This window comes from Rhipicephalus microplus, chromosome X (assembly GCF_043290135.1).
Source record: "Rhipicephalus microplus isolate Deutch F79 chromosome X, USDA_Rmic, whole genome shotgun sequence".
NCBI classification, from domain to species: Eukaryota; Metazoa; Arthropoda; class Arachnida; order Ixodida; family Ixodidae; genus Rhipicephalus; species Rhipicephalus microplus.
This window is the reverse complement of record NC_134710.1, coordinates 64584574-64597789: the sequence shown is the minus strand read 5'-3', so window position 1 is coordinate 64597789 and position 13216 is coordinate 64584574.

Below are 13216 nucleotides of genomic sequence, written 5' to 3'. Positions count from 1 at the left end.
AGACTCGCCAGACTGGAAGGCGCCTATTGCTGCAACGGGCTCGTGGGCTGAGGCGGCTCGCTGTGCGTGCGCGACAGATCGGCGCTGCCGCGTGATGACGCCGTTGAGTTGTTCGCGTCAGGCGGGCTCACGTGCTGGCCTTGACACAGATTGCCTTTTTCAGAGGCATGGACGTTCGGTGTGCACTCGCAGGCATAACAGAGTGCAAATCCAGACTTAAGTAGCAACATACAGACATGTGCAGCCTTCACACAGCCTTACGCTAACCAGCTATCGAGCAACCTCTTCTCCAATAAGTACAACATCACGGACGGTTCGCTGATACAGCATTCACTTTTCTTCTTAATAACATGCTTCCATCAACTCACGCGCAGTTTTATGCCTACTACTACATAGAATCTTAACCTCGTCAAAACGTGGTGCACACCCGCAGGCTTTAGAATGCATAGGCAAATGCGCCAAGCCATCTTTCATTAAATTTAATTTATGTTCCCTAACCTGTTCATTAATACTTGTGTAAAAGGACTTGTTTTCACACAAGAACTGCCGCAAGGAAACACCCTGCAATTTTTAGATTTCCGTTTAACTTTGCACAGCCAGCAAACGTGCTGGCAATATTTTCCTCGCGCTAAAAGGGGTAATACCATGACTCTTGCCAATCAAAAATAGTCAAGAGTGGTATTGCTACGCTCTGCCTGGGATCTTCTCTCAAAAAATCGTGCACGCACATGATGCAGGCATCATTCAAGAACCAGATCCGGCGACTTGAAGCTGCGAAGTTCCCTGACTCGTTATTGACAGCTGTTTCCGAAGTGCTTTTGCGGAAAAGAAAAAGTGAAGGTACTAGAGCTGCCACGAGCGAACAAGGAACTGAGACCGTAAGAACTGCAGTGATTCCTTATGTTCATAAGGTCTCCCACAACCTGAAAAAGGTAGCAGGACAGTATGGGGTTCCTTGTCGCCTTTTCCGTGCCTGTAAAACTGGCTCAGGTGTGCCCAAGAACGGCTCGGAGGGTGGAGGCGAGCCGTCAGGGATGCGGCAAGAAACATGGTACAATGTACGGGAAATGTGCCAAAGGCGTTGTTTATGAGATTCCCTTTTCTTGAGGCAACTCGTACATCGGGACTACCGGGCGCTGTATTAATGAACGGGTTAGGAAGCATGAATAAAATTTAATGAAAGATGGCTTGGCGCATTTGCCTATGCATCGTAAAGCCTGCGGGTGTGCACCACGTTTTGACGAGGCTAAGATTCTAGGTAGAAGTAGGCATAAAACTGCGCGTGAGTTGATGGAAGCATAATATTAAGAAGAAATGTGAAAGTTGTATCAGCGAACCTTAGGTGACGTTGTACTTATTGGAGAAGAGATTGTTCGATAGCTGGATAGCGTAAGGCTGTGTGAAGACTGCGCATGTCTGTATGTTGTTACTTATGTCTCAGGCTGGATTTGCACCCGGTTTGCTTTAGTTGGAAGTGCCGCTTATGCTTGTAGTTGAGTGTTTTTTTTTTACTTTGTGTGTGTGTTATTTTACGGTCAAACATGTCAGTAAACCTATCGTAACTACATTAAAGGCAAAATCAGTCCTCCAGCATGCAGAATAATTTCACAAGCAGCAGGCGGGCGTCCTGAGGCAAACTGGAAACAAGTTATATGGATACCTGCCCACAGCGGAGTGCGAGGCAACGAGCTGTCTCATGCCTCCGCCTCTCTCTTACCCCCGGGACTCTAACTTTAGTGCAGGGATTCCAGTTCTTCTAGATCAGACGGATCCTCAACTCAGTAAACTCTCACAGGTTAGACTTCCAGATCAGACGGATAGGATAACATACGTTATCCTATCCCAACCCACACGTACTCTCCAAAATCGGTCCTGGCGAGTACCCCTCACCCACATGTGGGCTATGCAACACAAATCTAGCTACACTCTATCATATAGCATAGGAGTGCCAGAGAAACGGATCAACCCCTTCCTCTACCCGTTTTTAGGATTGTATAATATTAGTAATGCATACACTATCACCTTATTCGTGCATGTCGTTTCCTTCTTCTTAACGTTGTACTTGTTCATCAATGGTGCTCCGACCAAATTGTATTGTATTTTTACTTCTGATGTGGCTGCTTTTTGTGCTTTTCTTTTGATCCCACTTCTGTTAAAACACCCCAAAGAGTTAACAGGAGGTTGAAAATAAAAAAATAAAATAAAAAGCAGACGTCTTGAAGGATTTCAGTAGAGATGGGTGGGAGGCAACCCTGTCCAGCCCGGACCACAGCAAGACCGAGGAGTTAAAGAGGCCCTAGTGGCCCGCGCAAGGACCGGGGCGCAACAAGCCAATGGTGTTCCGGACTAGGGACTCCACCCCTTTCTCAATAGATGTAATATCCACCCATTTCTCAATAGATGTAATAACGTTTTTCATCATCAGGGGGGGGGGGGGCGTGCATGAGCATGAGCAATGATGAATCGTGGAATCGTGGGATACGCCGTCCATAATTCCTAAATGGTGCCATCGGCTTCTATTCAATGCAATCCGAATCCGTTTCTGCAGCGTGCGGGAACGGCAGTGACTGCTACAACCCGGGGCCTAGATCCGTACAAAACTGTGGCTTTTCGAGAATGGTCGGTCAGGCAACCTCCGGTTCTCTGGGCGTGTGGCTAGAGTGATCTAGAATTAGAGGTTGTGCACGAAGGTGGTTTCGACTGGCGGCCGCATGGGGCTCATTTTGAGTCGGAGGCGGTGGCGTCGTCTGCGCACGCCGGGTAAAATCGTCGGCGGCGGCGCACGGCCACTTTCCTTCGTCAACGGCGCCGGCACAGGCGGCGTGGAAACCGAAACGACAAGTTCAAAAAGCTCTTTACTGCGTCTTTTTTTTTTGCTTAATTAGCTGAAATTCAGAGCTCTCAGCACTAACTACAGAAAATGACATATGAGATTACTCGAAGAGAATTGGCAAACTTTTCGTAAATGCGTTGTTTTTGAGCATGAATACTGAGAATGTGAAAAAAATGGGGCGAGGGGGGTACTTATCTCAAGTCATGTAAAGTACATTATTAATTTCCGGGGAAGTTTTTACCGCCCATTTAGCGTTCGTCAAAAAGCGATTGTCGTGGCTGGGATCGAATACGCATCAGAACACCATGTCACCGCGGTACGTGTGTTAAATGTATCTGTATTGCTTCCACAAATGTGCAGCATTCATTTTTTTGACACCGTGTTCGAATATATGTCTCACAAGATTTATGGCGATAACCCGCTGTCATATCATTTTAAAAAACGATGAACCCAGCCTTGAAGGACGCGCGCACACAACAGGATTCAACACGCAAGCTTGGACGTCAGTATTTTTAATAAAGCAACACGATTGGGAAAGAAAACCAAGACCTACACGTGATGCAGCTAGTACAGATGAAAACACTGCGCATGAGACAATCACAAAATAATAACCAACACGTGCCTATGTGCCGTAAAAATTATAAAGATATAACGAAGGGAAAGACACATTCCAAATTACAATTCTTTTAAAAAATAAGCGTGTTTTCGTGATAGCGCTATGGAAGGTACACGATCAAGAGCCGGTTTTTTCTTTCAATTTTATGTGCCTCCATCAGTTCCCTCTCGCATTTATTTCATTGCTGGGTATAGTTACAAACTCTCGAGCTACCGCACACTGCAGTCGAGCAGGCAAGTCTCCTCCCGCTGATGTCACGGACATTTCAGGTTCTTTGAGCGTCCCGCCTGGCTTATGCACACACACACACACACACACACACACACATATATATATATATATATATATATATATATATATATATATATATATATATATATATATATATATATATATATATATATATATATATATATATATATATATATGACCAAACCATTGTAGTGATCATCATCGTATGTCACGCGGGCTGGCTCGCTGGCTCGTGCGTCTGGATTAAAAGAAGATAACCTGGTTGCTGCCGTCGTGGTCTCATAAGTGGTACTTATAAGGGCACTCGATGAACTACGAAAAAACGCTGAAATTACCATCAAACAGGCTGATAAAGAGGCTGCATAGTAATTCTAAACACGTCGGACTACATAAAGGAAGGGGAACGACAACTATCAGACACGAAATTCTACAAATAACTTCCAACGAACCCGACTCCCAAATTTGAAAGAGAGATAAAAGTAACCCTAAATAATCTTCGCCGGGACGAGAAAATTACCGACAAAATGTTAAAAGCAATCTAACCGGCCCATTCTGTTCCCGGTCGATTCTATTTGCTCCCCCATATACACAAAGCAGGCAATCCGGGACGTCCGATATTATCCAGTAACAGCACATCAACAGAAAATATATCCAAATTCATCAATTCCTTAACAAAAACATCTCCCCGAATTTTCCTTATTACCTAATGGACACAAACCACTTCATCTGCGAAACTTCAAGTCTCGACATCCCAGGCGGTAGTTTACTGGTGAACATGGACGTCTGCTCACTGTACACCAACATACCCCGCCATGACGGAATAGCGGCTATGGTTTCTGAATACCTAAAATCTGACTCATCAACTGGTGCAAGTGGCGAGGTACTGTTTACACTTTTTGAACTTGTACTAACTTATAACCATTTTGAGTTCAATTGCAAGCATTTCCTTCAGGTCAGTGGCACTGCAGTGGGCACGAAAATGGCCCCAAACTTCGCGAGCACCTTTATGGATTCACTTGAAATCCCGTTCATTGAGGGCCGCGCCTTGAAACTTTTCTACTACAGAAGATACTTAGACAATATCTTTATGATATGGAACCACGATGAGGGAAGTCTTTTCCACTTCATAGAGGTTTTTAACAAGTGTCACCCGTCAATTAATTTCACGCACAAAATTTCCAAAACTAGCATTAACTTCTTGGACGTCACTGTCACGGTCGAAAATGACCGCTTGTCAATAAACCTTTACAAAAAGCCTACAGACCATCAAATGTACCTACATTTAAACAGCAGCCACCCAAAGCATTGCAAAACGGGTGTTCCATATTCTCAGGCCTACCGGTACCGAACAATATGCACCGATATGCGGGAATTTGACAGACACGCAGAACACCTAAAGCATTCCGTATTGAAACAAAATTATCCGGAAGACATTATTGACGATGTCATACTACGTGCTCGCAACGTGAACAGGAATGATATAATTGAAGGACCAAACAGAGTATCTAAAACGACTTCCCAAACGAACCTTGTACTAACTTACTCCTCATCAGCGCCACGAATCAACGACATACTTTCCCGCCCTTTCAACATAATCAGGCAAAGCAAACGACTAACTTCTATTTTCGCGAAGCCACCTCACGTGGTGTACCGCCGGGATAAAAATCTGAAGGACATTCTTGTCAGAGCAAAAGCAAACACCCCCAAATTTCAATCAGGGTGCCATCCCTGCGGAAAAGCTCGATGCAAGGTATGCCCACAGATGGTCACAACACGTGAATCCAAAGCGAACTTCTCGGATTTCAAATTCTGCATAACTGAAAGCCTTAATTGTGACTCCAGTAACGTAGTATACATGCTACATTGCAACATCTGCGGACAAGAATATATCGGCCAAACAGACACGCCATTTCGGCTGCGGTTCAATAATCACCGGTACCACGCCACTTCACTGCCGAAGCTACCTGTATCTAGACATCTGCGCCTGCCAAACCACAGTTTTGAAAATATCAGCCTAACTCTTTTGTAGTCCGGTTTCTCAAACAGACGCGAGTGCGAACAGCGTGAGGCATATTTTATTTTCAAAGTTAGAACATTAGTAGCTGGCATCAACGAGGACCCCGGAAAACTCTCCTGCCTCCGAGAAGTAAGCTAAAAGGAAATTGGTGACAAAGACTGATAGCTGGAGATCATGCTTGTTTTTTCTGACTGACTCGTACGTGTACACTGTCCTTTCTTGTTTTTTTTCACATGCACAAACAAAGTGTTTACGTTCGCCTACCACTTGATGACCATTGAAGGGAAACAGACGAAGATGAAAGGTAAAGAGCCGACCAACCCATTAAGGGGAAACCCTTTCCTTACACATGCTGTCGCGGACCCCTCCCGCCACCGCGGCGACAATCTTGGGTGGCCCGACACACGTCGAGAACTGACCAGCACGGGATAAGAACCGGATGTGGACGTACATCGACATTTGGTTTCGTGCTCAGTGTTCACAGTGGTTCTTCTCTTTTTTTTCTTTTTTGCGTCTTTTTTCTTTTTCTTTCTTTCTTCTTTTTTTTTAGTTCTCTCGCAAACATCTTTCAAGGCGAGAGGGACGCGGCAGCAACGAAGTTTGGAAGTTCATGTTAGTATAACTCATCCCCTGATGAAGGGAGGACCCCTCCCGAAACTGTTGGGAGATAAATATATTTATCCTAGTTGACAATGCTCCCGTTGTGCCATACCCTATATATATATATATATATATATATATATATATATATATATATATATATATATATATATATATATATATATATATATATATATATATATATATATATATATATATATATATATTGTGGGAATTGAGGCTTGCCCGCTGCCTTTGCACGGGCTTTGCCGCCTTTTCTGCCGTTCTCATGTCCCGACATGTCTGCCCTCCTTTGCTGTCTGCCGCGCTGAGAGAGTGGAGTGACGTTTAACTCCCTCACCCGCTAGCGGATGTTGACTGGTGCGCCGCGCGTGGAGCCTCCCGAGAGGTTTTCGCGCGCTCCTTCAGGAGCGGACAGATACTCTCCGGGACAGCAAATGGTGAGCTACGCAATCTTTTCCGTCCGTCGACTCCCGTCGCTCGGGGCTCGTCGGACTTCGCTGACGGCGCCTCGCGCCCGATGTGAACGCTCACCTTTTTGTTGCCCCGCTGCGTACGCTCGGCCGAAGGGCGGTACGGTGTCCTAGTGCGTGGCCTGGCTACGCCGACTCGTCTCCCTCCGAAGCCAACGCGAGCGCCTTTGCCCTCGCTCGAGCAACCGGGCCTTGGTCCCGGTGTCTCCGTGGATCACCTTTACCGCGTAGACGTGCTCGTGACACCCTGTGTAGTACTTTGTGCCCGTGGCGTGGATAAGCCTATTTGCTTTCCCGCCACGCCTTTTGCAACGGGCTGTACTGCGTTTGGTGTTGCCACAGACCCGCCGCGGTGGTCTAGTGGCTAAGGTACTCGGCTGCTGACCCGCAGGACGCGGGTTCGAATCCCGGCTGCGGCGGCTGCATTTCCGACGGAGGCGGAAATGTTGTAGGCCCGTGTGCTCAGATTTGGGTGCACGTTAAAGAACCCCAGATGGTCTAAATTTCCGGAGCCCTCCACTACGGCGTCTCTCATAATCATATAGTGGTTTTTCGAGACGTTAAACCCCACATATCAATCAATCAATCAATTGGTGTTGCCACAATAAAGTGTTGCGACTTTGAGCAGTATTGTGTTCTCGCCACGGCGATGGTTAACGCGTGCCCTGCGGCTCGCTAAGACCGGACCCACGCTGGTGGCCGTACTCCTTCGGGATACGTGTACACCACAATATATATATATATATATATATATATATATATATATATATATATATATATATATATATATATATATGTGTGTGTGTGTGTGTGTGTGTGTGTGTGTGTGTGTGTGTGTGTGTGTGTGTGTGTGTGTGTGTGTGTGTGTGTGCGATACGTATGACAACAAAATAATTAGCCCTTAAATGTACAATTCTTTCCACACATTTGCGAGTAATTCAGTTAATCTATTACATAGCCAGTAGTTCCTGCTCCTTGATTTCCGTCTTTCGATGATCTCATAAAAACGCAAAAGCATTGCATGGCACCGAGAATTTCACAACTGATTTTAAAGCTATGAGATATCGTGTACTACCACTCGCCTACTGTACCCACTTTCACGCGTACCTGAAGTTCCATCTGTTTCTTTTTAGACTTCCTTTTTGTTTCAATTCAACCCTGCAGCCTTACAGCGGGAGACCGAAACGCTCCAGCTTTTCAACGAAGGCTGTCCAAGTTCCACCAAATTCCCTCCGTGACGTCGTAGGTATGCCTCACCCTCTAAAAATGCCCCTTCTCTCTACTAAATGTCTTCCGGGGCAAAAAAAAAAGGGGGGGGGGGTACAAAACAGTACTTCACATTGCCAGTGTCAGGAGAGATTTGACAGCTTTCTTTTCTTAAAGTAGCTATGAAATCGCACACATGCTCTTGTCGACAGAACACATCGTTGGGACCAGCGCCGAGTGACAGAGAAAGCGGTGGCCCCTTTCCTCTTCCTCCTAATACAAGAAACAGGTCACCGGAGGGCTGTGGGCCTGCTGATGGCCGTCCAAATATCTGCTCCCGACACAGGAAGTGGGGCGCGATTCTACCCGACGAGGCACGATGTTCGACGAAAACTACTGCAATGGTTCCCGGCCGCAACACCCTGCTTGAGGAAAGCGGTGTCACGGCGGATGACAACCAGCCCCGATAATTGAGCGTAGCGAGCGGTGCTCCTTTTCTTGCTTCGTTGCACGAGCGTGAGACCTATGCCCCAACCGCCTTTTCACATCAAGAAAGTGACACGTTGGCGCCTTAGGCAAAGTGTGGTGGCGATGCCTAGTCGAAAACGTCGACCTGGGCGGGCGTGGGCTCAGTGGAGACGTTTTCGTCTGGTTTCACGATATTGCCACGTTCCATTTCCCAAGTTTTTTGTTATCGTCCCAAAACACCACAAGATTCTCCGCGCAAACCGCGCCTGCAGTTTTCGAGAGGGTTCCGGACTGTAGTAGATCATTTCGATAAGATCACGCCCACTGTGCGAATGGTACAGATTGTTCTGGAACGTACGCCGCCGCCAGCGGTAGCGCTAGAACATTCGACGGCGGGAGTATAAATGCCGACGCGCTTCGCCGCTTGTCAGTTGTTGATCGTAGGCCGACGCTCTGTTCGCCGCTATCAGTCCGAGACTGCTATCTGTGCGACACTGCTGCTGTAATTGGACCTTCCGTTTACCGGGCACAGGTTCGCCCAAATAAACAGTTAAATCCCAACACGAAGTCTCCTGTCTTCGGCCACGTCACGACCCCGTGACATCTGGTGGAGGTGCTGCTTCGTTCATGTACCGGACGCCCCCGTCAAGCCGTGAGCCCAGCCCACGTCGCGGAAAAGACACCGACGCCAACCAGGAGCAGCGAACAAGCCGCCGACAGCAAGGACTACCACCAGAGTACGGGCTTCTACACGACAAGGCCATTACCGCAACTGCAGCGACAATGACAACCGCAGCGTCCCAGCCCACGATGGTCATGCATCAACCCAGGGAACCACCAATTTTCCATGGGTCATCGTTCGAAGACCCGGAGTCCTGGCTAGAAACATACGACCTTGTGGCCGCCCTCAACCACTGGGACCATGACGAAAAGCTGCGTCGTGTGTTCTTCTATTTGGAAGACACCGCAAGGACCTGGCTCGAAAATCGGGAGTCCACGCTCCGAACGTGGGATGTTTTCTGCGGCGCATTCCTGCAAACGTTCGCGAGCGTCGCTCGAAAAGAGAGGGCCGCTGCTTTATTAGAGACCCGGGTTCAGCTACCAAATGAAAATGTCGCCATTTTCACAGAAGAAATGACCCGACTATTCCGTCACGCTGACCCAGACATGCCTGAGGAGAAAAAAGTTCGTTTCCTCATGCGAGGGGTCAAACAGGAGCTCTTCGCGGGGCTGATGAGAAACCCACCGAAAACCGTCCAAGAATTTGTAGCCGAAGCGACCACTATCGAAAAGACCCTGGACATGCGCACCAGACAGTATAATTGTCGCCTGACTGCAGACTGCGCTGCTGCTCAAGCCAGTAACTCCAGAGACCTGCGTGAAACGATCCGAGCGATCGTGCGAGAAGAGCTGCGCAAGTTGTTGCCTTCGGCGCAGCCTCAAGTGGATGCAATCGCCGACATTGTGCGAGAAGAAGTTCAGCAATCGCTTCAAATTCCCCACGCACCGCTGCCCGAGCCGGAAGCTATGAGCTACGCCGCTGCACTGCGCCACAACGCTCCTCCCCGTCCACGCCAAAACGCCGCCCCATCGCACTTCCGTCGACAGACGCCACCGCCGCCACCACCCCCACCGACGTCATACCGTTCGCCAGCGGCCCAGCGCAGTGCACCGAGGAAGACTGACGTCTGGCGCACCCCTGACCATCGCCCGCTCTGCTACCACTGCGGCGAGGCCGGACACACATACCGCCGTTGCCAGTACCGACAGATGGGACTGCGTGGCTTCGCCGTCAATGCACCGCGCCCACAGCCAGGAGAACGACCACGTGACATCGCCGACTACCTGACAGGAACTCGGTGGACACCACGAAGCCCTTCGCGTTCGCCATCGCCCAGCCGCCGCACGTCACCGCACCACCGACAGTACTCTGGCCCAACGCGGGGCCGGTTTCCTAGCCCGTATTCAGGAAACTAAGGGCAGCAACCGGTGGAGGTGCGGTTGCTGTGCGACGAACTACCGAAGATCCTCCGACGACGACGACGCCGCGACGGAGCTTTCCGAACACAACGCCAACCAGGCGAAGCCCTGACGGCGAAAGCTCACTTACCGAAGGTGGCCTGACGACGCAACATGGAAGCAGTGGAACAAGCCGACGCAGCCGTGACCCGATGCCACGCCCTAGCTGTAATGCGAGACGGCGAACTAGCGACCTCGACGTTCTTATCGACGGCCACAGTGTGACCGCTCTCGTCGATACTGGAGCCGACTATTCTGTCATCAGTGGGTCGTCCGCCGCGAAGTTAAAGAAAGTTAGGACAGCTTGGAAAGGCCCTGAAATCCGCACAGCCGGAGGTCATCTCGTAACGCCTGCAGGAATCTGCACAGCGAGAGTCACCATTAACGGCCGTATTTATCCTACAGACTTCGTAGTCCTACAGCGTTGCTCGAGAGATGTCATCCTTGGCATGGACTTCTTATGCCTCCATGGTGCTGTCATCAACCTAAAAACAAAGTCGATAACGTTAGCCACAGAAGAAGCACTACCGCCGCGCACGCCGTCAGGACACCATGCCTTGAATGTGCTGGAAGAACAAGTCACCATTCCGCCTCGCTCAAGCGTCATTATTTCAGTCGGCGCTCCTAAATCACCTGACTTCGAAGGCGTTGTTGAAGGTAGTCAGCATCTGTTGGTCACCCGAAATATTTACGTCGCAAGAGGAATTGCAGAGCTGCGGGGAGGCAAAGCAACGGTTATGCTCACGAATTTCAGCAATGAGTACAAACATGTGAACAAAGGAACAACGCGGTCGCATACATCGGAGAAATTGTCGAAGCCACCAGTGCTTTCGCCCTCGCCGATTCTGCGGAACCTGCTCAGAGGAACCAAGCCCCTCCCATAGCTTTCGACGTCAATCCCAGACTTCCGAACGATAAGCAAGAACAGCTCAAGGCCCTGCTCCTGCAATACGAAGATTGCTTTTCGTCGTCATCAAAAATTCGGCAGACCCCAATCACGAAACATCGCATCATAACCAAAGAAAATGCCAGACCACTCCGTCAGAGTCCGTACAGGGTTTCGACGCGAGAACGTGAGGCCATGAAGAGACAAGTTGATGAAATGCTGCGGAATGACATTATCCAGCCGTCCAAGAGTCCATGGGCATCCCCTGTGGTGTTAGTGAAGAAAAAGGATGGGACCCTACGTTTCTGCGTCGATTATCACCGCCTGAACAAAGTCACAAGAAAGGACGTGTATCCTCTCCCATGAATATACGACGCACTTGATCGGCTCCATAACGCCAAGTACTTTTCGTCATTGGACCTCAAGACTGGCTATTGGCAAATCGAAGCTGACGAAAGAGACCGAGAGAAGACGGCGTTTATAACACCGGACGGCCTCTTCGAGTTTAAGGTGATGCCCTTCAGCCTTTGCTCAGCGCCTGCAACTTTTCAACGCGTTATGGATACAGTACTGGCAGGATTGAAGTGGCAGACTTGCCTTGTGTATTTGGACGACGTCGTCGTGTTTTCCTCGAGTTTCGACGAGCATCTTCGGCGCCTTGAAGCTGTACTTCAAGCCATCAAGACTTCCGGACTCACTCTGAAGCCAGAAAAGTGCAGATTTGCGTATGAAGAGCTCTTGTTTCTGGGGCACGTTATCAGCAAGTCTGGAGCTCGTCCCGATCCACGGAAAACAGCCGCCATCGCCGACTTCCCGCCGCCCACTGACAAGAAAGCCGTGCGCCGATTTCTGGCCCTGTGCGCCTATTATAGGCGGTTCGTGAAAAACTTCGCGCGCATCGCTGATCCTCTCACTAACCTTACCAAGGCCGACGTGGAGTTCAAGTGGGAAACGCCACAGGAACACGCTTTCCAGGAGCTTAAACATCGCCTCCAGACACCTCCGTTACTTGCCCATTTCGACGAATTCGCCGAGACAGAAATACATACTGACGCAAGCAGCGTAGGTCTTGGCGCCGTTCTTGTGCAGAAGGCTGACGGACTTGAAAGGGTTATTAGTTACGCCAGCCGATCGCTATCCAAAGCAGAAGCAAATTATTCCACAACAGAAAAGGAGTGCCTCGCCATCATCTGGGCTACGTCGAAATTTCGCCCATACCTCTACGGCAGGCCTTTCAAAGTTGTGAGCGACCACCACGCCTTGTGTTGACTAGCCACTTTGAAGGACCCTTCAGGTCGCCTCGCACGATGGAGCCTGAGACTTCAAGAATATGACATTACTGTCATTTACAAGTCCGGCAAAAAACACTCCGACGCCGACTGTCTCTCTCGTGCGCCTGTCGACCAACCACTACCCGACGACCCGGATGACGACTACTTCTTGGGAACGATAATTACCGACGACTTCGCTGAACGACAGCGGGCCGACCCGGAACTTAAGGCCCTAATAGAATACCTCGAAGGCAGGACCACCGAAGTCCCGAAGGTATTCAAGCGCGCACTTGCGTCGTTTTTTCTACGAAACGGTCTTCTACAAAAGAAAAACTTTTCACCGCTTCGGGCTAAGTACCTCCTTGTGGTGCCTTCAGCTCTGCGACCAGAACTCCTGCAGACCCTGCACGACGATCCGACGGCAGGGCACCTCGGTGTTTCTCGCACGCTCGCGAGGATACAAGAAAGGTACTACTGGCCGCGTCTTACCACCGACGTCACTCGTTATGTGAGGACATGCCGGGACTGTCAGTGACGCAAGACACCGCCGACAA